At 44.5% G+C, this 27,780-nt stretch overlaps 1 long non-coding RNA gene across 1 annotated transcript in view; it reads left to right on the forward strand.

Annotated features, from left to right (window-relative positions):
- LOC133484650 (uncharacterized) overlaps positions 1-27,059 on the forward strand; it is a 76,096-nt gene extending 49,037 nt beyond the window's left edge. Inside the window, exon 4 of the long non-coding RNA XR_009790455.1 lies at positions 24,318-27,059. This is a non-coding gene — a long non-coding RNA (uncharacterized LOC133484650). The remainder of the gene's footprint in view (positions 1-24,317) is intronic.
- The last annotated feature ends 721 nt before the right edge of the window (positions 27,060-27,780 follow it).

Below are 27,780 nucleotides of genomic sequence, written 5' to 3' on the forward strand. Positions count from 1 at the left end.
ACGGATGTGCCGTGGCACTGTGGTAGGGAATCCAAATTTTGCTCAGGTCGACAAGGAGGAAAACAAGTTTCCACAAAATTCAGAACCTTTTTCGCTCGCTGCACCTGTGCAATGCAAACGAAGTGGTGCGTCCATGAGTGAAAATCGAATGGAAATACAAAACTTCCGTGGAATTCTCCGCTGAACTGCACTCCGTTTCTGCTCCTTGTAAAACAATTCTCCCTGTGCCCCAAAGGTTTGAGAGCCCCTGTTCTACAATGTGAGTGCATTTATTTACGCCGCAGGACTATTAGTGCATGTATTTACACTTCCAGAATATTTGTGATTGCAGGGCCCCCCTAAGGGGGGTGGGGGGGGGGGGGGACGGGGGATGCCTTAATGAGCATTTTACTCTCTGGTCTGTCACATGACACATCCATCAGCCAACACTGGCATCAGAAGGCCTTATTTTTTTTTTTTTGCTTTAAACAGAGAAGCACCTAGCTGACCTCGGGAGACGGAACATGTAAACATGTGCGCCGACACGCATGTTACGCACACGTCCTAATAGCCGCCACACGGAGATTAATGACAGTCAAGAATGCATGAGACGAAATGCTTGATTAGCGTCAGGGAGAAGGAATGCTTCCTTGTGTACATAATTTCAACATTTGACCTAATTGTTTTGTGGAAAATTGACCGACACTGTGCTTCTATATTCTTTCATTTGAACCGTAATTTAAATTAAAGTTGCCGGCAGGGATGAATATTTTGTTTGTATGTATTTTAGCCACGCCCATCAGCCCAATGGAGGTCCTGTTTTGAAGTATTGTGAAAGGTAAATTATATTCAAGAAAACTATGCACTGTTGATGACATGTCAATTTTATAAGAGAAGCAGGCAGGCAGATCGGCCATAAATATTCTTAACTATCACCCACGTTTGCATGATCTCACAGTTTCCTCATAAAGCGGCCGACAGTTAATAGTGGAAAAGCGAGCCTCCGATGGTGAACGGATGATAAATTGAACCAAAGTATTGGACGCTGCACTTGCAACCAGATCGTGTTATGTTCTTAGTCTTAAGAGTCATCACCATCATCCAAAGAAAACATTTGCCTTGTTGAAGTGGGAGTTACGCTGCCAACTAGTGGTCTGGCATGCGAATGACAGTGTTGACGGTTGCTCTTGTCGAATGCAGCAATTGCAGAGGTACTTTAAGTTTGGAAGTGAAGTTGAGGCATGTTGCAACAGCTCCTGAGGGATCCATTTGTGTCACTCGATGGCACATCATCGCTGTCTACGTTAAAATGTGGCCAGGTCGAGTCGTCACGAAAGTTTTGACCATTTATTGGATCATTCTGAGCACACTCTTGGACTGATCGTGCTTCTTTTTATGCTTGGCGGTAGTCTGAGTCACAGGTTTGTCTGTCTCGAGTAGCTTACAGCGTATTAGGTTCTCGCAGCATGTGGTTTCCATTCGAAGCAGCTCTTCGTGTTATTCTATGCATTATCAAACACTGACCGGTTCCCATTCTCAATGCATTCACTGTTGCGGTGCATTTCCGTCTTGCCAGCTGCTGTGATTCATTGGGGAGAAGCGGGGGAGACGCTTTGCCTGATGGCTCCACCCTGAGCTTAGCACCATCCATCTACATCATTTACCCCCCCCCCCCCCCCCCCCCCCTTAACTGTCGCCAGTCAACCCCCGCGCACATTAAATGCCGCCCTCCTTGCGATGCAAGGAGCATACGTTGTCATGCTAACATACTGTAGATCCATGGTCAACCCCGAGACGAGGTCAAATGATTTATAGGAGAGGGGTCGGGGGGCTGCACACACGTGTCCCACCATAAATTTTCTTTTTTTACTGTACTCGCATGGCTTGTAACGGCCGTTCTTGTTTAAAGAGCGGAGCAATGGCGGTCAAAGTGCGGCTGGAGGTCGGGTGTTGAGGAGGTGCAGAGTCCGAGGGAGTGGGTGCCTCCCGAAGTAGTCCCCCTGTGTATGGTCTAGCCTCACATTACCCCACCCGAGCACCGAAGCATGAGGGCGCAATTCATTGTTTTGAACGTCAAACGTTTGTTGCTTTATTTAGTTGGTTGTGTGTTTGCTAGGTAGCAGAATTGTGCGAAAATCATCACCATCATCATCATCACCATGAAACATTTGTAGCGTCCCAGTAAAGGGTTGGGGGGGGGGCAACTGACAGACACTCGGAGTGGCCCCTCGATTAACATTTTAGCATTATAAAAAGGCTTTTTCCATAACACATGGTCCGTTTTGAGTTGGAATGATACCATTCACCACTAAATTGCCGATATCACTTCCACCGATTCTTCTCCATTAGAGAAGAAGAAAATTGAAACGTCGTCAGCCGCAAGGGATTTTGTGACACTGAGGAGTTGTTTAAGTAAACAGAGGCTCTTTCGACGCGGAGAATCAAGAGAAATGATCGCATAATTATCAGGAAGAGCATGCTAGCATATCCTGGTGAGACGCCGGGTAATGCTTACTTGAGGTTCGCGGACGTCCCAGTCACGCTTTAGTTTGACACAACGTGCAACATAAATGTAATCATGGACAACAACAAGCCTTGTGTGTTTCGGAACCGCCTCGACTCAAAAACAAGACTAGCCCGACACAATATCGGGCAAGGCCTCAAAAACATGCGTCATACGTTGTCACATGTTTCTTACTCGACTCTTTCTGACACTTTCCCGACCATTCACACGTCGACTGGGCATGTGTATGGGAAATACACACACTTGACCAAGGAAACGTAGCCAAAAATCAAGCCGTGCCGTTGATTAGAACCACTCGAACACATCAAGGCTGTGGCCTGCTGTGATTAATGATAAAATGCAAACCTAGTGGTCTGAACTTGAACGTAATCTCTGGATGAGCGACGAAGTGGACCAGTGTCACGGAGGCTTACCGCTAACACGGCTGTAGAGCCTCCGGTAATACTGACGCATTACAAAACACACACGAAGGGGCGGTGGGCTTTTGGGGGGACCTTTCCAAAGCGCAGCAGAACCACGCTTGAGGGATCGACGCGCCGGGCCAATGACAACGGGGTCGGGCCAAATGTCAACCTTAAAGCGGATTTTCCCTAAATAGGCCACGGGTTCCATCATGCCGGCAAGCGGGGCCATCCCGACTGACAATGGCCTGTCTTCGCCGTGGACGTCACCGCTCCCCGTTGTAGATCATCCTTGACTCCAACACAACGAACTTCTGTGGTGAAGGGGGGATTATGTGTCAAGCATTTATTTTGTTAAGGGATCAAGCCCCTCTGTGCTCTCACCCTAAATAGAACCCAACTCCGGCCAAGGTTTGGGATGGCTGGTGCAGGTGCTGTTTGGTTTGCGCCCCGGAATGCCCGCGGGATTACATGGCGAGTTTGTGTTTTGAAGCAGCTGCTAGTGTGGAGTCACTCGGGGGGCTAAATGTGGAGGCCTCCCACCCCACCCCACCAGCTATTGTGCTTTGTGCTCACTTTCATTGTTCTTTTTGTAGGGGGGAAAGTTTTCCGCCGTCGTGTTTATTTTACAACGTCAACGCTCGAGGTCACCAACTGGGAACAAACGGCGATTTAAGGTCCAGTGAGAGCACGAGGCTAATCTGGGCCGCCGAAGATCCTTCCGTAAGTCTGCTATGCGGCCGACGCTCGGGGGGCCATTGGAGATTTTGATTTATGAGGCGAGCGAGGGGGGCCACCACCACGGACGACCCGCTAATGCCCACCGGAATACTTGGGACGGCAACTCGCTCAAAGTGCGCAACCTTTCATGCCCCCTTCTCAGAACTGTAAACCCATCGGACTGCCACCTCTTATTAATCCTGCCAGGCGTTCCTTCCCCAACCCTCATGTAAATCAAACCGTGCTGCCATTCCTGCAATAGAACCCCAATAAAAGCAGAAGGTCAGAGGCTCCACCGGCCCACCAGTGGAAACTGTGACAAAAGCCTCGCTGACAGAACGGACACAGCCCGAAGCCTCGCCGGCTTTTTTTTAAATGATTAATGAATATCGGGTGGCCCCGACGAGCAAACACGGAGAGAATCCCGGTGCTCTGATCCCGCCTCTGAGAGCGACTTAGCGGGAGAATGAAGTGCATCTAGAGCGCTTGATCCCGAGTAAGATGAAGCCGGCCTTCATTACAAGAGCGTAAAAAAGCTCACTGGCTCATTGGCATTAGGTTGATATTATAAAGATTAGAGTGGCATTGATGGAAACACAGAGCACTGATTTCTCTACAGGGATCCATTACTCTTAGAGCCCGAACACTCTTGGAATCACTGTGTTGATCATTATTCTAATGCTTGAAAAGGCGCCAGTTTTTGTGTGTATCCTGGTATGTATTTTAGGGATGTCCATCCACGCTCCCTAAAATGCAAAAACAGTTGCCCCAACACCAGTTGCAGCATTCGACACAAAATTGGGTGGCGCATATGTCTGGGATGCATGCTTGTTGGGGCTCATTAGGAAGAATTCCTGAGCAGGACTTCATTCAAGCGCGAGCCCTGGAAATTGCACTAAATGGCTGCTTGAGAGCAAAATGGCCGATGCTCAGGCCCTCTTGGAACCGATGTGTTTATGGTCATTCTTCCCCCCAATCGGGTGCCTAGACTTTCCAGAAACATCCTGGTAAAAACGTGTCTATTTTAGGCATCTCGACCATCATCTGTCAAAATGAACACCCCGTTTCGAAAAAAATATGCCCCGACTCCAGTTTTACTGATCGGCACAAAATCAGGGAGACAACTGTCTATACCTATTTCTGTTAGGGCTCATCATCAGTCGGAGTCTGTCAAATTAAAATGACTACTTCAAACCTCTTGGGGTGGGATTGCTTAGCCCAAACTATTACAAATGTAATAGTTTGTGCACATAGATTATGTCAATGATACCATGCCCCCTAATCACCTGTAAATATCACTATATACCCTATGGTTATGTCCAGTACATACATACATCATCCCCATTAATGTAAATATTCTAAACTGACAGTCATACTTGCATGCTGGAGAAGGTTCAAAATCAAAGTGAGGGGCTCGTATTTTCACTTGATATTCTCTGCTCGTCTTCAAGCCTCATTGAAATTCCTTTCACGTTCTCTCAGTGCTTCTGACGGTGACACACTACAGTGGAAAAGGAAGAAAGACCAAGGAGAACTCAACCAATGGTCCTAAATCAGTGAAAGGAATTTGTGACTCACTCCCCAAAAAATATCCGCTTGATGGGATTAAGTGTTTTATGACGGGTGGCGGCCATTTTTGTGGGGTGTAGTGGAGTGCCTCAGCATTTTTTGGCGAAGCGAAAGCGAGTCAAGTGGTTTGGAACAACAACAAAAAAAGGCTAAATGCGAAATGTTTTATGGACGGCACACCGACAAACAAATATTTCTCCAAAAATGTATATACTGTCTTCTGAAATGATGATCTTGTTTCAGTTTAATTACAAAGTTCCTCGTGAAATCGAGGCCTGTTTAGTTGCACACAAAGCTATTGTCGGGGTTATGTGGAATCAACTTCCGCATTCGGCAAAACAGGTCGAAGCACTTCCTCCCGGTCCAGGTGACCGGCGGAGCCCATGGCGGGAGACCGGGACAAAGCAAATGTAGAAATATTAAATGTCTGCACTTTCTTTCTTTTTTTACACAGGTTGTCTTCAAGAACCGAAGTTGCGCAAATAGCAGGACTGTACTGCATTAAGCAACATTATTGTCCCTCAGTTCTTTTCTTCTTTGGGGTTTGCTTGCCAGCTGTTGCAATACGGCTCAACTTTGAAGACCAGAGGGTAGACCCCTTTATCGCGTCACGTGACAGGCGAGCAGGCAGACCCATGACGGACTTTCACAGAGGGTTCGATGTTCCAACCCCGCTCGTCTTCACGTTGCCGTCGGTTCTGTCTCGCAGGCTGGGTGGGCATTCTATGCAGCCACCTTCCACCAGGCTCTTCTTCCAGCTTGTCCAACGTGTGGCCGATGACACAGATGCCATGCACAAATATGGGCACTAGCCCCACGTGCGTGGCTTTTTCCAACTTCGGGGGCTGTGGGAAAGCTCTGGACAAATGTGTGTCACAATAGCGCTGCAGATAAAACATTTGAAAAAAAGGAAAATAAAAAGTCATGAGCTGGCGACGTGACATGGAGTTGATAAGTCCCTCCAGTGGGCTCGCAGAAGAGCGTGTTGCAGGGATTGCCCCCCGAAGCCCTTGTAGTAGTGCAGCTTTCATACTTGGGCTTCTTGGATTCTGGGCTCATTTGGACAAATTCCCTAGCAGGAGTTTGTCAAAGTACGAGCCGTAGAATTTGCTCCAAATGGCTGCTTAGAAACCAAAATGGCCAACTTCCTGTTCAATTTAGAGCATCGGTCCTTGAGACATTTTTGTCCATCCAATTTCGTGTCGGTGTTGAGGAGCAGCATCTTTTTTCCGACTTTCCAGGGAACACTACTTCTGACATTGGGGGGGGGGGGGGGGGGGGGGGGGGGGGGCGGGGGGGGATGGGTCATGGTGAAGAGGGTCATTCATATTTTTTTTGCCACCGTCCTCCTCCCTGGGGGGCATAGGCAGCTAGTCACTGGGAAACACACGCACACACGCATGCATGCATTCTGTGCAGTAGCCACTCAAATCTCTAGTCTCTAGTTCTTAGGCCACTGTGTATGAGAGTGACTGGGCCAGCTTGCGGCTTGATTAGCGCAGTTAGCCCTTCTAAGGCTCTGGCTGTTTACAGTGGATTATAGTGAGGGAGGCAGGGGTTAAATCCCCCCCTCCGCCTGCCCCACCACCTCTCCTTCGTGCCCCCCATCGGGGCTCCCGGCGGAAGGGTTCGGGCTGACAGGTACGATGGGATTTGGCAGGGAGCATTTTTTATTTTTTTTTTTGGCATGAGCGCCAACAAGGAAGGCTGAACACGGCGGATTAGCGCGGGATTAAGTTGTCAGAGTCTGTCTTGACGGACAAACTGCAGAGGAATAAATTGCAATCTGTTTGAGGAAGAGAGTGAAAGCCTCACGCCACGCAAACAGCGCGTCCCGTCCTGTCGTCTCGTCTCGTCTCGCCACCGCCTGTCCAAGATGACAGCCGTGGCAGAAAATCATTAAAAAGTTATAAACAAAACAAAAAAAAGGGCCAGGCCACAGTGCATCTGCTTGTCTAACTCTCCAGCGTCAGGAGCTGCTTCTTGTTAAAGTTCTGACTGGACGTGACAGAAGAGATAAGAAGACAGAGGTGGGAACCAAATGCTCCGTGTACCTGTCAGTCGGGCTGGGCCATTTGAATTGTTTATTTGTCAGGATGATTTCTTTCTTTTTTTTTTGATTTGTCTTTTTTGGTTACTGTAGTTCAAAGCATTTCTCTAGCTGTTGTGCAATGCTTACAATAAATACATGGCTGCGAACAGAGATGACCTAGTTTACAAAAGCGCAGCCAGAGTTGCCAATTCAGCAATTTGGTCACGACATTTCGGAAGCGCTTTAGGGCAGCGCTTCTCAAACTCGTTGGGTCGAGGGGCTCGATTCGACCTTCGGACTGGATGAATGAGAATCGACACAGACAAAAAAGGAAAAACACAATTTGGTATTTTACTACCGTGGTTACCCCAAATACTTTGGGATTTTTTTTTTTGGAAATGTAAATATTCCTAACGTTTAATATAAATGAACTTAACCAAATTCAACCGAATTGAACTGTATCCGTTGTCGCTCGCTGCTGTGCATTGCTTACACTAAGAACAGGGCTGCGAGCATTGAGTAGCACAATCGGTGTTGCCAATTTAGCAATTTGGTCACGATATTTGAGACCTTTTTGCGAATATTTTTTAAAACGAGCGACAGGTGAATTTAATTTCCGCTAAGAAACAGACATGATGAGTAACTAGAAATATATTTCTCTCCAACATGTTTGGGATCAGGAGAAATACAGCAAATCCCAATGGGTAAAAAACAAAAAAGTCAAACTCGATTTGAAGAAGGTCATCCTGATGTGCATTTTCTATACAGCAATGGATCGAACTAGAATGTGAAGGTGTACCTAATAAAATGGACAGCGTATCTGTACACACATTTTCATTCAGTGCAGTCAACTCTTGACGGATCACACACGCAATTTTACGATATTCTACTTTCTATTGAGTACATTTGAAAGCAAGGCACTGTATTACAATATTAGAACAAAGTAGACTCCCATATTATACGCTTTTCACATGTATAATATACTGTATATAATTATATTAAAAGCTGTTTTAATAATATGTAATATTTTGATTTTATATTATATTCAAATTTGTACCAGAAAGACAAAAATATGAACTAATGAAATCACACGATATTTTTACAATATAGTTATTTCTGAATTGACTCATATACTAAAACTTGGAATGCAAAATATAATAATAAAATACTTTATACTTAATACATTGTAAAAGAAATTTAGAATAAGTTGATTCACAAATTTTACACAATTTAAATATTATGTTATATTCAATTATACAACAATTCCATTATGTTCTAATTCTAAAAGATTTTCAACTAAAGTGACCAACAGATACACATTTTTAATATAATGTTTAAATGTAACTTTTAAATTATATGATCAAACAATCACATTGTATTGTTATAATGTCATCATATTTGAGTTTTTTTAATTATTTTACAAGTGGTGTTGGTATGACAAAAAAAATAATTGTCCCCCAATAATAGATAATCAAACAAATGCATGATATTGTAATCATATTTTAATGATTTTAAATAAGTCAACTCATGTATTCTATTTTTGGAATGTTATTTGTTATATATATGCAATTCTATAATTAAAAAAAAATATTATAATATGTAACAATCTTAGATAAAGTTGACTCTATACGAATTGTATAAATTATATAGATTCTATACATGAAATTACATGAATCTCAATAATTCATAATGATAACTACGCATTTTTAGTAGCTTCCTTTGTTTCCGCGTGACATTGAGCCACACATCGCGCTGCATTCACTGTCATGGTAACGCTAGCTAATGAGCTCGGCTGCATTCTGCCCGCCGCTGCTGCTGCATCATTATCAATTCACGTGTGTACGTTAAACACATGAATATGCATCGGCATATACAGCATTTGCCCGCAGAGTTGTGCTTTGAATTATAATAATAAAGAAGCAGCAGCAGGCCTTTTGTCGCCGAATTATACAAATTGAAAAAATAAATCAATAAGAAAATGTATTTTTTTTTAGGAATTAGAAAATGAATCACGACCCCCCCCCCCCCCCCCAAAAAAAAAAGTATCGTTCCTCACTAATGTGTCACATTGATATCTTCCTCATTTTGGAGACATTTCTCGCGAGTGGCAGGTCAAAAGAGGTCGGTGGTTAACGGCTGACAAATTACCCTTGGTGCCCGCCCTCCGCGCACCTGATTGATGGCGGACAGGCGAGGGAGGGAGGGCGGGGGCGTGTTTCGAGGAGCTCGGGTCAAGTAAAAGAAGACACAATAAACAAGCGCACGAGTGGCGTTTTGAACGGCATTCCAGTGCTTTCTGCCAGCCTTTTGTCCTCCGTTAATGTTTGCTAACCAGTCGGGATGTAACGGTACATGTATTCGGATTTCTCAGTACGGTGCAGAGGTGTGCACCAAGTATCCAGGATGGAAGATATTGGGTATAAACGCCTATAAAAGTGGAAACGCCTTGCGCTCTAGCTACACGTCAACTGCGCAGACAAACACAGTGCGGCTCAGTCGCTGGTGGCAGACGTCAATAAAAAAAATACCATTGGTGTTTTTTAGCATGATGATTCAAACAGTCCCAACTGCTGCAGTTGCACACGTACGTGTTGTTTGTTTCAGAAAAAGGTCAACTAAACTATTGATGTTGCACTTTACTAAAAAGAAGACATCATTCTGATGTTGTGCTTTCTTAAAAAGAAGACAAACTAGGCTTGCACTTTTGATGCTAGACTTTTCCACTTTGCATCGGTCCATCTTAGATGGGCTCGGGCCCAGAGAAGCCGGCTGGCGTTTCTGGGTGTGGTTGAAAAATGGCTTTTGCTTTGCATGGTAGAGTTTCAAGTGTCACTTACGGGTGTCGCGCCGAACTGTATTTACTGACATTGGTTTTCTGAGCCCGTGCGGTGATATCCTTTACACGTCGATGTCGGTTTTTGATGCAGTGCCGCCCGAGGGATCGAAGGTCACGGGCATTCAATGTCGGTTTTCTCCAGATTCTCGGAACCTTTTGATGATATGATGGCCCGTGGATGATGGAATCCCTCAATTGCTTGCAATTGTACGTTGAGGAACATTGTCCTTCAACTGTTGGACTATTTTCTCAGGTACTTGTTCACAAAGAGGTGAACCTCGCCCCATCTTTGCTTGTGAACAATTAAACAAAAAAGACTGAACAATTCAGGGAAGCTCCTTTTCTACCCAATCGTGGCGCCCACCTGTTCACCTGTGGGACGTTTGATGAGCATTCCTCCACTTTTTTGTGCCACCTCTGCCAGCTTTTTTGGAATGTGTTGCAGCCATAAAATTCTAAATTCATGATTATTTGCTAAAAACAATCAAGTTCGTCAGTTTGAACATTAAATATCTTGCCTTTGTAGTGCATTCAATTAAATATAGGTTGAACGTGATTTTCAAATCATTGAATTTATTTATGTCCAACTTCATTGGAATTGGGGTTGTAATACCTGACCATGATGTTCGGCATACGACGAGTATCTATTGACCACCTATGTCGTATGCATTTTCCTAAATAGAAGATGATTTTGAGCTTGTACATTCCCGAAAATAAGACACACTGCAGCTGTTGCACTTTACAAAAAAAGTAAATTAACAATAGATGTTCCACTTTCCTAAAAACAAAAAAAAAGACAAACTAGTACCGGACCACAGCGTTTGGGGTACCGATATGGCCGTTACTAACCGCCTATGTTCTATTTGCTGAAAGCTCACAAGGAAGAAGTCCCACAAGTGGATGCTGGAGCGTAGCCTAATTCAGAGAAAGATGCATTTGATTGAGCCTCTCCTAATGCTTCCAATGTTGGCAGGCAAAAGTTCTACTTTGCATTCAGAACACACACACACACACGCACAAGCCAGCCGGCGCCAACAAAGACACCGTGCGCACACACACACACACACACACACACACACATATCTAACCCTAACGAATTACTGACAGGACAATTAGATGAGAGCAAAGCCGCTATCGGAGTGGAATATTCCAGATAAGGTGAGCATGCGGCTGGGGGCCCCCCCGGGGTCCTGCGGGTGTTGACTGATTTATCTGCACGGTGGTGATGGTTCAACATCTTCCCTCCGCCGTGTGCACAAGTGTCGCAGACAGCAGATCATTGTTCTTGAGGAAAACTGTGACAAGCTGAGTGGAAAATGGGCTGTTTTTGATTGGAGTTTGCCATTTTTGGCCAACCTGTGTTGGATTGTCAGTGATGTAAATATAAACACGACAAAACATTAGCATTGCCTTGTGTTTAATATTCCAAATAAATAGGATTATTGTTTTAACATAAAAAAGAAAAGAACCCAAAGGAGTGATTATTTTTTTTTATTTTGTACTTATTATTTTTGTATATTTGTCTTTTTGCAATTTTAAGCATAAAATAGTTTTGGGGAAAAAAAGTAAAAAGCTAAAAGATTATAAGCGATTATGATTAAATTAAGACCATTATTGATTATTATAAAGATATAATTTTGATGATCAAAATCAATAGGGTTATGACTATAACATATAAAATGAAAACCGAGGACTGAACATTACAAGCAGAAATGAGTTATTAATAAAAAAAAGAAAACATTTTTAGCATTTTTTTTTTAATCTTTGATTTTAGCAGTGAGACCCTCTTGTATTGATTATTAAATATAAAGTCATAGAAACAGCTGAAGGACTGAAGAATGTTTTTCACTAAAAAGAAACAAGAACATGTTAGCATTCTGCCCTTTTTTAATCTGAGCCACCGAAGCCATTCGGTCTGAATTCAGTGTTCAAAAGTACAACCTGAAAATTTGGATCACCCACTCAAAATAGATTGAGATCTTACTGTCACGATGGAAATAAAAAAAAAAACAATTCGAATTTGAGGGGGCCACGTTGACTCGGGGGGGCCTCCCCAATGTACATGTATTTGCTTAAGAAGTGCGGCCCTGATCGCGCTTTGATTTCCAAACTGTATTTTCTTTGCTCTCCAGCGGAGGCAGTGTCAACAGTAGCGCTGGAGATTCCAATGTCTCTTTAAATAAACGCCGCGTTTGATGATGTTTTAATGGGCAAACCTCAATGGAGACCCCCGCCCTCCCCTGGGTGGTGACCCCTCCGAGTGTGAGGCTGAGCTCACATGTAATTGCCTTGCTCGGGTTACTCCGTTGGAAGAAATGCTGCGGGTTCCTGTCTATATGCTTCCTATACTTGACAAATACACTCCTAAACGCACTTGATGGTCTTCTAAGTGAAGTTCACTTCTAAAGGAGCCCCTGTAAATAGCAAAAATGACCTTCAAATGGCTACTTCTAACCAAAATGGCAGACGTCCTGTGTCTTTTCGGGCATGGCTTCTTGAGACTTTTTTGTGGCTCTACTCATGATAGACATGCCTACCAAATATCAAGATGCTGAGTGAAATTGCCTTCAAATCAATAAAATTATATATATATATATATATATATATTGTGGTTGAGTTACTTGAATTTGGTTGAGTTACTAGAATTTCTTGTTTAATGGTGAGTCGTTCTATTTTTCTGCCACGAGGGGAAGCGGTACGGAAAATAGATGGATGGATCCACCCACAAGCAATTCCGAAAACGCAAATTCCTCACAATTTAGTCTTGTCCATCCGTCTAGTTAGTATAGGAGCTTAAAGTACCTGTAGAGTGAAAAGAAATGTCTTCTAAATTTGACACACCAGAGAAGTGTGTTGTTAACAAGCCGCCCAAATTAGAAATGATTGAAAACAATTGTCAAGTGTCTAAAATGAGGCTGCAAAATCGTGAAAAATCACGCGCACTCACAGCCGACGATGAGGCGCTCTAAAGCGGCTATGCCAACATGAAGCCCCAGTCTTCACTCTGGCTGTCAAGTCGGAATTAAAAAAAATGATTATTGCCGACAACAAGGCGCTCCAAAGCGACCACGCTCGCCCAAAGCTTCTTTCCACACACAGGCTGTCATGTTGGATTTCTTTCTAAAATTACTTTCCCCCCCTCCCTGCTCTTCCATCTTTCTTTGAGTGACTTGTGCGCACACGTCGCGGCGACAACGAGGCGCATTAAAGCGACCACGCCAGCGTACTATCCGAAGGGAAGATATATTTTCGGCGTGTAGGCATAGATACCTAGCTAACTGCACCTCACAATCGGGCCGGATAACCACTGATGTGACTGAAAGCGCTCAAGTTCTTATGTAGTGGGGGAGGGGCGACTCATGGCGGGGCCGAGGAGGGTCACTGTGTTAGCCACGCCCCCCCAGAAAAATTGGGAAACTGAAATGTTGAAAAACCCTAGATCGCCACAACATTATCGACTATCATCTACTAACATTTAGTAGAAATTGGACAAAATCTTTCGGACAAGTTCATCTTTCAAGGAACACTCGAAAATGGCAGCCTCGAAGCAACACGGCAGACGGGCATGGTTTCTTTGACTTTTTGGGGTCTTCTCGTGCCTACCAAATGTCATGTCGCTGAGTGAAACTCGCTGCAGGGGCCGAATGTTCAAAGGACTACCGACTACTTACCGAGGCAATTTTTGGGTGTCATCCTACGACAAGAGTTTTGTGATTTTGTGTATTTTTCGCGTGGAAAAGCCTTCAAAATGGTTCTGGTCTTAATAACAGATAGAACACTGATTTCCTCCGTTTCCCCCCCACGGCTGAAACAAATTAGTTCCTACGGCGAGGACAACAGTTCAAAACGTCATCAAACAGAGCAACTGGCGTTCGCTTTGCTGAGCAAATATTAACCTAGCGCTAATGACCAGCTATGCTAACTCCCAGGACAATTTTCCTTCTCTCACAGTCATCAAGACTTTATAACTTTGGCAAATTTGCCATCTTGTGTGATCACTGGAGGAGACTGAAATGATTGATGAATTAGCAGAACCGATGATTCGGATATGGACCTTTCCTTTTCCCGGGATATACTCATTTGTGTAGCCGTCCACGGAAGTAGCATACGAAGGCTAAATTTGGTCGAAACTTCGTCACCGGATTGAAACTACTGATGAGCCAGCGGAATCGATAAGATTGCCATCTCCCGGCACCTGCCTCCTATTAGGCTTCGGTGACTCAAAAGGGAAAGTGACCCAAATGACTGTTTGAGGGTTCGAGCGAGGGTCACCAGACAGGGCCGGTCCCTCAATCCCTGTCTATCAGTTCATATGACGCAATATGAAGCGGAGGGGCACTGTTTGCAAACATCACGTGTGCTTCCACGCCGACCCGAATCGGACTTCCTGTCTGGGGCGAACAATGCGACGACCAGATGAAGCTTCACCGCCGTGTTTTGTCTGGCCTGGAGCTGGAAACAACACTGAGGTCATCCCTCGTCTCCAGATGGACGGTCGGCGCAATTCACTCGCCGTCAGTGCGCGTCACGAATGCCGGCCGTTTGGGTCGGAGCTTCGCGTGCGAGCGACACGCTGCCCTCCTCCTGACTCGGCTACAATAACATACTCACCTTTCACCGAACTCCCACCCCTCTCCTTCCTCGCTAGCCATTTCTTGAAGAAAACACCAGATGAAGGAAAAAGAAACAAGCCTCTACCTACGCTTTTGTCCGCGGGGTTGTTTTTGTTCCCCGTGGAGCTAACATGTTAACACAACATGATGTGATGACTGAGATAATTACTGTTATTGGACTCCCCCCGTCTCCCCTTCTTCCCCACTTTTATTATGAATTCCTCCCCTTCTAACGAGGAGCAGACGCCGACAATTCCCTCCCTCAAGTCAAGGTTAACAGTGCCATCTACAGTAGAGATAACAGCAGTCCATTCATCACTGCTGTGGCCTACGTCTCTTGGGGGTGGGGGGGGGGGGGTTCCTCTCCAAAAGCTCCATGCACACATAAGAATCCTTATGTGTGAACTGGATTCGATGACTACTTGTCATCCCGGCAACCTCGCAGGATTTGTCTGAGATAGAACCTTTGGATCCATTTTCCTTCTCCGTTTTCTCCTCCTAGAATTTGCTGCTTTTAATCATAATGGCCGACTTCCTGTTTCATTTCAGGCATCGGTCCCTGAGACTTTTACATGCGTCCTGTGTTGATAGACATAACCGCAGAATTTCACGTTGATGGGTAAAATGGATGACGGAGCTCTTTTTATTACATTTTTTTCCAACTTTATGAGCAAATTTCGACATCCACGAAAAGTCACTCAGTAGTGCGCCCTGGAACGTTTGAAACAATTATCTGTGACATACGTTTTACCGAAATAAAAGGAAGATCCAGTGAATGCTTTTTTTTGCTTTTGGTTTTTTTACTTATTCATTCTAAATGGCAGCTAAAATAAAATGGATAAGGTATCTTTGAGATCGATGATCATATTAGTCATCATTTGGACAGATCTTGAAATGTCCAGGGATTATGTTGTCCTATTTTAGAGCAACAACACTGTGGATTTTGAGCCTTTTGGTTTGGGATGATATCCTACATAAACATCCACGATAAAGTAGACAAGGTAGCTGAGATCCCATTTTGGATTGATCCTTAAAACCCCCCCGGGATTATTGTATATGTTACAGCAAGACCACTATAGATTTTAGAAAAATAACATTTACTAAGCAAGGCACCTACTGCTTTTGAATGATATGTGACATTAAAGGGACAAGGTATCTTTGAGTTCAACAATCAAATTAGTCATCATTTTCGACGGATCTTCCTTAAACCTCCATGGATTGTTGTTCAACAAGAACACTATGAATTCTGAAAACATATTCACCACCCAGGAAACCTATTTGGTTTTCACATGATTTCAGGCAAATACTGGCCATGAAATGGACAAAGCGACTGAAGTTGTCATGTCAAATCGATCAAAATGTACTACCAGGTGCTCTTGAAACTTTCCAGCACTAATGCTGCACCTTACATCGAGCATCCTATTGCTTTTGAACAATATCCCGAAGGAAATGGCGTGGCAAAAGAGAGACCTGGACATTTTTTTGTGAACAATCCTCCACGATCATCCCCCCAACTCGTCATCTCCATCGGCTCAACGAGCACCAGGGTTTCGTTAGGTGACCTCCTTCATTAGACACATACACATTACGCGGAGATTGAAAAACCTGAGACGGCCAAAAGGCTCAAAAGAAGCACGGCGCCTGTTTATCCGCCGCCACTGGCAAGGGGCCTTGTGAATATAATAACCCAGCCCGCTACTCCGATGGAATCTGCCGACATTCACCTCGGGATATACCAGGTCTGGGTGCTCGGGCTTGCGAGCGAGCGAGCGAGAGCGCTAATCTCGCGGGATTAGTGCGGCCAAATCAGGTGACCTCAGGTCTCACTGGCCGGAGAGAGTCCCTTGCTGGGGGGAGGGCCTTGTATTCTTGTGTGCGTGTGTGCGTACATGTGTTCACTTTCCCACTCTGCCGCTCTCTCGCTGGCTCTTAAAGAGGCCTGATGAGAATTCCACTAATCAGCAGAGGATTAGCAGGGACTCAAACAACACTACAACTAATTCCTCCTTCACTATAACTGCCATAGTACTTCACTCGTGCAGTACTGTCAACCCTGCAGCACTCTAGTCTTGTCGCTCTACAGCCTCGTAAGTCTGAGGCATTATCGTACCGCATCTTTGTCAAACAGCAAGTACTCGTCACACTGTCAAATTCCACGAGCTAACATCTCGCATTTAACTAGTACTAGCAGCACCCAGATGTCTACTAGTCCAGTTTTGCCTGACGAGTAACTAGTAGTTGTTCTAGTACGCCCTAGTTGTTCTACTAGTGCGTCAAATTGTCTTAACAGTGAGGACAATGAGCGTACTAGTACATGGACCTTAAACTGGATATCAGATAAATGGTGAAACGGCACTCCATTGAAGTGGTAGCAGTAGTCCAAGCCGCAGTACTAGTTGTCATAGTTCTACTAGTCGTTGTAATAGTAGTAGTAGTTATAGTTGTAGTGGTAGTAGTAGTCATAGTAATTGTATAAGTAGTAGTCATCATAGTTGTCGTTGTAGTAGTATTAGTTGTCATCATCATAGTCGTAGTAGTCATGGTCTTTGTAGTAGGAACAGTAATAGTCATCATCACATCTGTAGTTGTCATAGTAATAGACGTAGTAGTAGTAGAAACCGACGTCCCTCTCCCGATTGTGTTTTGCGTACCGGTGTTTACTGCTGTGGGGGTAGGTGCTAAATATCTCAGCGGTGTCCCGTTGCCGTCAGCACGCTCCCGTCCGGTCGCCGAGCGCGTCGACGCTCCCCGCCGCTCTGCCCGTTTGCGAGCGTCGGCCAGTGTTTGCGAGCCGGCAAACGCCGACGCCGACGAGGCGACGAGGAAGGCCGGCGCGCTGCAGACGGACAGCTGCGTTTTTACAACGCACGGGAAACACGACGCCTTCCCACCGCACCTGCCGTCTCCTTGACGCCCGCGTGGCCACAAAGGGAGTCCTCAATAGACCCCGCAGTATTGTACAACTGCATGTATGGAGTGCCATAGTACTGCATCCAGGTTTAAGACCCTAACGCAGGTTTGAAACCCCAACTTGACACCATAACGCTGGTTTGAAACCCTAACTTAGGCTAGAATCCCTTATTTAAACCCTGACTCTGGCCCGAAACCCTCATGCTGGCTTGAAAACCGAATTGGAAACCTTCACTTGTAACCTTAAACTTGGCTTGAACCCCGATTTTTAATACCAAACTAACCCTAATTTAAAACCTAACCCTTGAAACCCTAATTTGAAACCCAATCTCTTGTTTGATATCCAATACCAGGCTTGAAAACCTAGTTTGAAACCCTTAACTCTGTCTTGATACCCTAATTTGAAATCCTACTCCTTGCTTGAAACCCTAATTCGAAACATCTTGTTTGAGAACCCGATATTTGAAAAGCTAACCCTGTCTTGAAATCCAAGCCGAGCCTTGAATCTGGAATTGAAAACCCTAACCTAAACTCTAATCCTTGTTTGGAATCCTTGCCCAGGCTTGAAACTCGGCTGTGAAACCGTAACCCTGGTTTGAGACTGCAGTTAGAAATCCTAATCCAATGTATTCTTCTTCTTATTCTTATTCTTTGTATTAATTTGTTTTGCTTTTATTTATGTTTCGTATTTCAGGGTGACCGGGCAATAGATGTGGTCGCTCGTCTTCCGCCGAGTGTGAAAAGACTCAACGGGCTCTCATTTCCTCTGCACCACCACGGACGGACTTTGTCTAGCGTGAACAAAACCTCACCGGCGCCTCTTAAGGGCTCCGGTCAGCGTGGCTTCTTGTCGGACGTACCCCGACACAAGGAAACGGCGAGAGCTGGGCTGGACCCGCTTGGGGATTAAGTGAAGGCTCACAGTGGATCAGCTGGGGGGGGCTTCCTCTCCCACAGAGGAGGGAAAACAAAAATGAATCACCTCCAGCACTTCACACGCACAAAAAGAAGGGACCCCGAGATGCCAGGAGCGCCTTCAAAAGACCTTCCAAAGTTGGAGAGCGCGGGAGGCCAGGCCAGAAGCAACATTTTCCTGGACCCCGGCCCGACGCTTTCCTCGCGGTTGACAGTTCAAAAGCGGCTGCTGTTAGTCTGGGTATGCAACTTTGGCGAGGGAAAGTGTACAAGGCTGCATCGTGCACGCGCGACCTGCATCGCGAGGCAATCATTCTAGTCTTATTTGAAAGCCGAACCTAGGTTTGAAGCCCAAATTGGAAACCCTAACTTGAACTCTGACTTCAGTTTGAAAACCCGAATTTGAAGACGTAACTCATGGCTTGAAATCCTTGTTTAAAACCCTAATTTGAAAGCCTAACTCTGGCTTGAAACCCTACTTGGAAAACGTAACCCAGGCGTGACCCCCCCAATTTGAATCCCTAACCACTGTTTGAGCCTAACTTGAAACCTCTATCTGGCTTGAGAACATAATTGGAAAATGTAACCCAGTTGTGAAACCCCAATTTGAAACCCTAACCAATTTTTTGAAAGCATAACGTGAAAGCTTAAGCCTGATTGAAAAACATAACCCAGTATGAAACCCCAATTTGCAACCCTAACCTTGAAACCATCATTGGAAATTCCAAACATGTCTTCAAACTCTAACCCTGGCTTGAATCCCTACTTGGAAACCTTAACATTCATCGAAAAACGTAACCCGTGTGTGAAACCCCAAATTGAAACCTTGAAAACTGGAAAGCCTTAAACCAGGCTTGAAACACTAACCTTGGCCTTAAAACCCTAACCCTGCCTTGAAACCCTAATTTGAACCTATAACGCTTGTTTGAAACCGTAATTAAATATTCTAGGCCTTCCTTGAAACCCTAACCCTGGCTTGAAACCATAATTTGAAATTCCAAACATGTCTTCAAACTCTAACCCTGGCTTGAATCCCTACTTGGAAACCTTAACATTCATCGAAAAACGTAACCCGTGTGTGAAACCCCAAATTGAAACCTTGAAAACTGGAAAGCCTTAAACCAGGCTTGAAACACTAACCTTGGCCTTAAAACCCTAACCCTGCCTTGAAACCCTAATTTGAACCTATAACGCTTGTTTGAAACCGTAATTAAATATTCTAGGCCTTCCTTGAAACCCTAACCCTGGCTTGAAACTCTACTCTAAAATCCTAAACCAGGTTTAAAACCCTAACCCTGTCATGGAACCATCATTTGAAATTCCAAACCCGCCTTGAAACTCGTGCCAGTCTTAAAGTCCAAATTTCCGAACCCAACACCGCTGTGAAACCCTTGGCCAAATGATCCTGAAAAGAAGAGAGAGAAGATAACAATGCTGTGGAAAACGAATCCATCATTTTGGTTCGTTTGGCTGAAGCTAAACGTCCGGCGGGGCATCCGGCGTCCAAACAAATCAAGGATCTGACACCGGCGACCTCTCAAAAAGTGGCACTAGCTAGCAGCAACAACGAAACAATTCTTACTGAACCCTAACGGAGCCAAAGTGGCATCATCAATATTGAAGACCAGGAAAGGTGTTCAAGATTGTTCTCTGCTGGAAGTTTGCTTTGAATTTGTTTTGTTTGTTTGTCCTCCTTGGCAACACTCTGGGTCCGCTCTCTCCTCTCTCGCTCACCTCGCGCAATCTCAAATCCCTCGCCCGCGACGCGTCTCACGAGCGGCGGACGGCGGCGAGGGTCCCACCTGGCACTCCGACGGCGGCGCCATCTGGCCGGGGCCGCCGCTCGCCATCGGGGGCCCGGCGCTCGGTGCCGCTCGACGGTGCCAGGCGCGGTGTTGTTTAATGAGCGCATATGAGCAAACATTGGACTGCCAGGTGGCGCCGCCGCCGTCGTCGCCGCCACGCCACGCCGACCGGGCAGGGCTCCGCGGTTGTCGCCCGAACTCAGGGCCATCAAAGGGGGGCCTCGGATTTCCAAAGTAACTAAGCCCTAATCCACCCCCTTATTGGTCCCATTCATATTGAAATACATGATCAGAGGCGCTGCGCAGGACTTAAGCTTGCCAATGAGCGGTCCGGCACAGCTGCAGGGATCAAGTCAGAGTATGAGACCACCAGTATATTGGAAAAAGTGGGCCTCGCTGATTGGATTAGGGGGAGGCCAGGGAGTCGCAAGGGGGAGGAAATGTCAACTTCGTCTCGGGGCGACCGGGAATCGGGAGGTGGCCGCTTTGCCGAGGAAGGGAGGCTGATGTCAAGACACTTTTTTCAAAGGGAAAAGAATGACTGCAGCAAAACGGAGAGCGAAATCAAGCTGTGCACTGTCGGATAGGTTCTTTTATGTATCGTTAGCCTGACAGCATAATTGCCAAAAGCAAAACAACAAATTCCTCACTTCCCTTGATTTAATCTTTGCGGGTTACAACAACCTGGATGACTGAGAATCTGCACAGACATACAGGAAAAAAAAAAATGTTGCTATTTTTTGATCCATAATCGATATTATAACAATTTCAGGCCTTTTTGGGAACGTTTTTGTGCAATATAAAATCTGGTCAAAAATGCATTCAAGTTAGAATAAAACACGACAATTCGATTATTCCTCGACACATCTCGCCGACTCTTTGGTTTCAGTTCCAGTTCAAAATATCCACCAATAAGCTCGTCCTGGGCAAAATTCCGACGAGTCAAAATGACCGTGACGTTTCAGACAGTGTCACTTACCCTTAAAACTTGATTTAAATAGCACAAGTGGAACATTACTGATGAGTCATCAATTGTTGATTTGTTATGGGGCATGATTTTTGGGGGGCATTTCCATGTTTTTAGAAAATTTCACAAAGATGGTGGCCACTTGCCATGTTGCTCGTTTCAAGGTGACTGTAAAGTTGATCAAACCAGGGTTAAGGTTTCAAATTTAGCTATTTAAACCAGGGCTAGTGTTTCAGGTAAGGCTTCAAATCTCAGTCAGGGTTTCTAACAAGGGTTGAGTTTTCAATGTAGAGGCTCAACCCAGGTTCAGGATTTCAAATGAAGGTTTTAAAGCGAGTGTTAGATTTTCAAAGTCATGTTCCAAGCCAGGGTTGGGGTTTCAAACAAGGGATAAGGTTTCCAAGGAAGGTTTTAAGTCATGCGCTTCAAATTGTTGTTTGGGTTTAAATCAGGTTACCAAGCCGGGGTTTGGATTTCAAACAAACGTGAAGGCTTCAAATGAAGTTGTTGAGAGACTGGGGTAGGGTTTCAAACAAAGGTTTGATTTCAGGGGCACATGCAAGGGTTATGGTATTCAAATTAAGGTTTCAAGCCAGAGTTAGGGTTTCATGTTCAGGTTTCAAAAAGGTGGCTGTGTGAGGGGCCTCATTCTGCTAGTAGCTTGTATCGCGGCGTCCCGATTAAGGCGGCATTAGCTGCGGACTTAAAGGTTTGCGCCGGTTCCCGTGCTCGGAGAAGCCGGCCCGTTTAAGCGCGATTGAGCGCGGCTTAGACGAGGGATCAATGGTGATCCTCTCCACTGTTTAGTTTCTAGGTTTTTTGCCGCTCGCCGAGTGCGGCGAAGGAGGGGAAAGAGGAGAAGACATTTTGTCTCGCAAAGCGGGAGCCAAATATTTCCTTAGTGGTACGCCTGGCAAAGGCTAGCGCTCGCGCGGCGGCTAAACCAACAAAACGCGCCTCCGAGTGCGCTCGGCGGCAAAGTGCTCCTTCAATAGCGCGTTAGTGTTCAAGGTCGGGGTTTAAAATTGGGGTTTAGGTCTCAGTTAGTGTTTCAAACCAGGTTCGTGTTTTCAAGTTAGGGTTTCAAGCCAATGTTAGGGTTTCAAAGTAGGCTTCCAAATCAGGTTTAGGGTTTCAAATGAAGGTTTTAAGCCAGGATTTGGGTTCATGGTTCGCTTGTTATGTTTTGCCTCCGCTCCAGTGCGTTCGCTGAAGACCGTCGGAGAAAAACATGACACATGGAAGATGGAACTCGTGGAGTGAAGTTTCTGCTTGAGTTTGCGGAGGGATGCGCTCAAGGTCTGCTGTGCGCGAGGCAGCAGAAGGACCATCTGCGTGTGTGTGCGCGTGTAGACCGCAACACACACATTTACACAGACATGTGCATTTGAAATGGCTTCTTATGGTGCGCTTCTATATTTGAATGTAAAATAAATGTGCGAAAATGCTGAGATGCTCCCTTTTGCCATTTTGCACGTGACACCTTCCTGATCCTCTGGAAAGCCCCCAAGCCCTGGCGGCCATGCCAAGCTGAAAACCTCCAAATATTATACTGACACTTGACTGTCAAAATGCTGCGTACACTATTATTATCATTACTAACACTATCATATCATCAAAAGGTTCCGAGAATCTGGAGAAATCACTGCATGTAAGCGGCGAGGCCGAAAACCGACATTGAATGACCGTGACCTTTGATCCCTCGGGCGGCACTGCATCAAAAACTGACTTCAGAAAACCAATGTCAGTAAATACAGTTTGGCGCTACATCCGTAAGTGACGCTTAAAACTCTACCATGCAAAGCAAAAGCCATTTATCAACAACACCCAGAAACGCCGCCGGCTTCTCTGGGCCCGAGCTCATCTAAGATGGACTGACGCAAAGTGGAAAAGTGTTCTGTGGTCCGACGAGTCCACATTTCAAATTATGTTTTGGAAATTGTGGACATCGTGTTCTCCGGGCCAAAGAGGAAAGAGGACCATGCCAATGGTATGGCTAACTTACACATCTGTGAATGCACCATTCATGCTGAAAGGTACATACGGGTTTTGGAGAAACATATGCTGCCATCCAAGCAACGTCTTTTTCATGGACGCCCCTGCTCATTTATTATTATTATTTATTATATTTGAAAATGTGTGGCGCGTTATGAAGCGTAAAATACGGCAACGGAGACCCCGGACTGTTGAACAGCTGAAGCTGTACATTGAGCAAGAATGGGAAAGAATTCCACCTACAAAGCTTCAACAATTTGTGTCCTCAGTTCCCAAACGTTTATTGAATGTTGTTCAAAGAAAAGGTGACGTAACACAGTGGTAAACATGAGCCTGTCCCAGCTTTTTGGGAAGCTAAGTTAATGATTATTTGCTAAAAACAATCAAGTTTCTCAGTTTGAACATGAAATATCTTATTTTTGTCGTGTATTCAATTAAATATAGGTTGAACATGATTTGCAAATCATCGTATTCAGTTTTTATTTCTGTTTAACACAACATCCCAACTTCATTGGAATTGGGGGCTGTACGCTCGAAATACTATATTATGCTTGTAGTTCACTGAAGGATGGCATGTATTTCCTTGAAAATGGAAATTTGCTATTTCATGTTCAAAATCTTGGAATTTTTTTTTGCCTTGAAAATGCTGTATTTGTTTCTGAATTGTACCCTCAAAATGCCAAATGATGCTTGCATTGCGCTCAAAATGATACATTTTTGCCTAAATATGCTTCAATTTGCTTTTTTTTTTTTTATTTGAATTTGAGCAGTAGTTTGCTCCTATTTTACAGTCAGATTTTGCATTTAAGATGCTTTTTTCTGTTTGTATATATTTTTCTTGCACTTAATACTCAAAATGCTAGATTTTGCTCATATTTTATACTATCTACTACTGCTTCTATTACGTCTACAACGTGAAAATGCTCCATGCGTTTTGCTCGTCGTTTACAATCAAAGTGTTGTATTTTGTCTTGTAAGTGCTTACAATCGCTTGTGTTTTGCACTCCATCTCCTATAGTTTAACACTCTTGCCTTTTGTCGTTTCTTCCAGAATAGTCGTTTCTGCGAGCGTGCGACGTGGACTGCGTCTGGATGGCGACCGGGTCCGACGAGGTCAAAGTCCGCCGGTAACTTTGAGGAGTCTGCCGAGGAGGAGGACAAGACGATGAAGAGGCGAGGACGGCTGATTTACGGCTCCCGTTCTGCACCTCTCGACGTTTTATGATACGTTGTTACTGCGACTGAGATACATTTGACCCTCCGTTGTCATTTGTTTGAGACGCCGACTGAGCGTCTCCTTCAAGGCCTGTAATATATTCATATATAACTTCCAGTATACGATACTGTACAAGCAAAGTAGAGAATTTCAATGCTAAATATAGATTTTTCTATGTAAAAACCAACACGAATGTAGCATTTTACAGGCAAAATATGGCATGTTGAGTGTAAAATACGCAAGATCTAGCATTTACAAGGCAAAATATAATATTTTGGATGAAAAATACCAGCAATATCAAACATTTCCTAGACAAAGTATAGCGTTTTGAGTATCAAATACAAGCGAACGCTACTACTTTTAAGGCAATATATAGCATTTTGAATCTAAAATACATGCAAAGCTGGTATTTAAAGACAACATATAGCGTTTTGAGAATAAAATCCAAGCAAAATATACCATTTTGAAGGCTAAACATAGTATTTTCAGCCTGAAACACAAGAAAAATAGAGCATTATCAAGGCAAAATGTGGCATTTTCACTGCGAAGCAAATGTTTGCATTTTCAAGGCAAATGTAGCGTTTTGAGTCTAATGTGCATGCTCAATATTATTATACGATCATTTTAGAGGCAAAACATATTCATAGTGTCAGCCAAAAGCAAATACGAGCATTTTCAACCTACGATAACATATACATAGGTACTTATTATAAAACAATGGGCACAGTTCATCATGAAGTTTGTAGTATAATATTTGGAATGATTTAGAATTATTTGTATTTATCATCACTGTGCAAAACATCAATACACACCATTGATTTGAAAATATATTTATAACAAATGTTTATAACCTATGTTAATTCATGTTAATGTATATCAAAGCGAAGGTACACATTTTTCAAATCACGACATTGGTTACTAAGATTTGTTGCTAAAACGTTTACATAATATGAAGTCATTTAAAAAAGTCTTTTTTTTGTCGCATGTGTACTATACAACATGATTTATATATATTTTGTTGTAATTTAAGCATCATTACAGCTTCATTTAATGTCATAGTTGCATCCAACGCGCATGCACAAACACACACGGTTCCTCTGAGTGATGCGAGTGGAGAACATCAAATCCTCATTCTGTTCATTAGGACGTTAAGGGGGGGGAAAAGAAAACAAAAAAAAGAGTAAGAACATGATTGTGAGCCAAAGAAGCATTTGGAGAGAGGATGCTCGTGGGAAATTACTGTTTTTAACTTAATAAGTTGTTTTATTCTTTGCAGATTGTGCGAAGATTTGCGGGATTGCAAAGCAAACACATGAAAAATCCACGTGGGAACGTTGGCAGCGCTGTCAACTCAATAAAGTTCACGTCAAGTCTTCCGGAAATTTGACTTGAACTTCGCACACACGCGCAGAGAGATCTATCTTTTTTGGAACACAGATAAAGACGTAATGTACGACTTAAGCGTATTTTCTTTTCTTATCTGCTGCTACATTGAAACAAATGCATGTTTGTGTAATATTTAAAATGATTCACGCGCTTCCACTTGATAAGACCGCACCGTGCGAGGGGCTCCCACGGATCCAACACATCCTGCAGCTCCCCGCACGCTAAATTATTATCAGCATTTTTATTCTATCTAGCGCAGACTTTTATTACCTTCTCATATTTCATTCATTCGGGGTTTTGAAAGTAGGGTTTCAAGCAAGGGTCAGGGTTTCAATCAAATTGGGGTTTCAAGCCAGGGTCAGGTTTCCAGCAACAGTTGGTTGTTTCAAATTAGGATTTCAAGGCTGGGTTAGGGTTTTAGAATTAGGGTTTCTCAGTAAGGTTTCAAGCCAGGGTTACGGTTTCAAACTTGGTTTAGGGTTTCAAGTGAAGCTTGTTTGGCTCTTTCATAGTAATGTGACTAAAACGTGTCCTGAGCAATAAGAGTTTCATCAGTAACCATATGTTTAAAGTCACATTGTTGTATCCATGGTGATATTGTTTCATTGTTGTTGTTGTCGTTTTGTTTTGTCTGCGTGCGTGCGTGTATGGAACTTGCACGGTGCCACCTGTGCACCAGTCTTCACAGTTGGCTGACTTCATTTTGTGCCCCCCACTGCGCCCTCTGGCGGAGCAACCTCTGCACTACATCAACAAAGCGCCAAGCGTCACATTGCAACACAGGATCAAATGTATGTGAAGTCATTTGACCATTTTTTTTTTTCAATATGATTGATATCCAGCTTCGGTCCATGCACTACTATGCTTACTAGTAAGGCGATTCGGCGCACTAGGAGAACTACTGTCATAGTAGTACATTTTGTGGAAAATCCCTATTAGTTCCCTAGTGCCCAAACGGCTTTGCATATAGCTGAAAGTTATTTTTGTGAGTAAGACATGACTTGAAGGTTTTGTTGTTGTACCAGGTTTAATGAAGTTGAAGAATAGCAGGTCAGTGCTGGTCTCGACCGGTCTCGACTGAAAATCCAGAGTCTGGCCTGTCCGAGACCGAGTCAGAGACAAGGCCGAGACCTGCAAAAGTGGTCTGGAGACCAAGACCAATCTCTGGTGTTAAAACATAATAAATGTGTGCAGATGGCTACAGACGTGTTTTGCTCGTCAAGTTTTGCTCTGACTAACCAATCGGTGGACAGAAAAATGCTGACGTCGTCGTGGGCCCCGACTTTCCCCGTGAGGATGAATTTAAAATCCGATCGGTTCAAGAAACAGTCCCACTGTTATTCCAGCATGTATCTCGAGATACACTTTTTGACATTTTTGTTTGGTGGCGTGTCCAATATATGGCCGGGCTCAATAGAGCTTGGGAATCACCGATCTATCTCTTATGAAAGGCCGCAGACAGGCGGGGCGGACGCTGGGAGTTGCCAGCAACGTCGCGCTATCAAAGGACCCAAAACAATATTTCACCACCTCCGCAACGGCACAACGCAAGACGTCTTCATCGGGATTAACCCCATAGTGCGGGCAATTAGCGTTTATTGACCGTCCTCCGTAATCACTACCGGCCTGGATTAAGAGGCACCGCCCTCGCGCTCCCAAAAGTGCTCTAATGACTGACAAACAAACAAGCGGGACGAGACAGGGCGAGGGCAGCGGGGGAACACCCAGCGAGATGCTTTTAAAGTATGATCCCCTAAAGCCCGGGCCCCGGACACCCCCACCCCGACCACGTCTGCCGTGTCTGACTCGGCTCACCTGTGCCCGGGGGGTAATCCCTCCCTCCTCCGCCCCAGGAGCCGCAGATGTGTCCTGACAAGCTACGGCGAACACCCACAGAGGACGCCACTTTAGC

Source organism: Phyllopteryx taeniolatus, chromosome 10, assembly GCF_024500385.1.
Source record: "Phyllopteryx taeniolatus isolate TA_2022b chromosome 10, UOR_Ptae_1.2, whole genome shotgun sequence".
Lineage (NCBI taxonomy): Eukaryota > Metazoa > Chordata > Actinopteri > Syngnathiformes > Syngnathidae > Phyllopteryx > Phyllopteryx taeniolatus.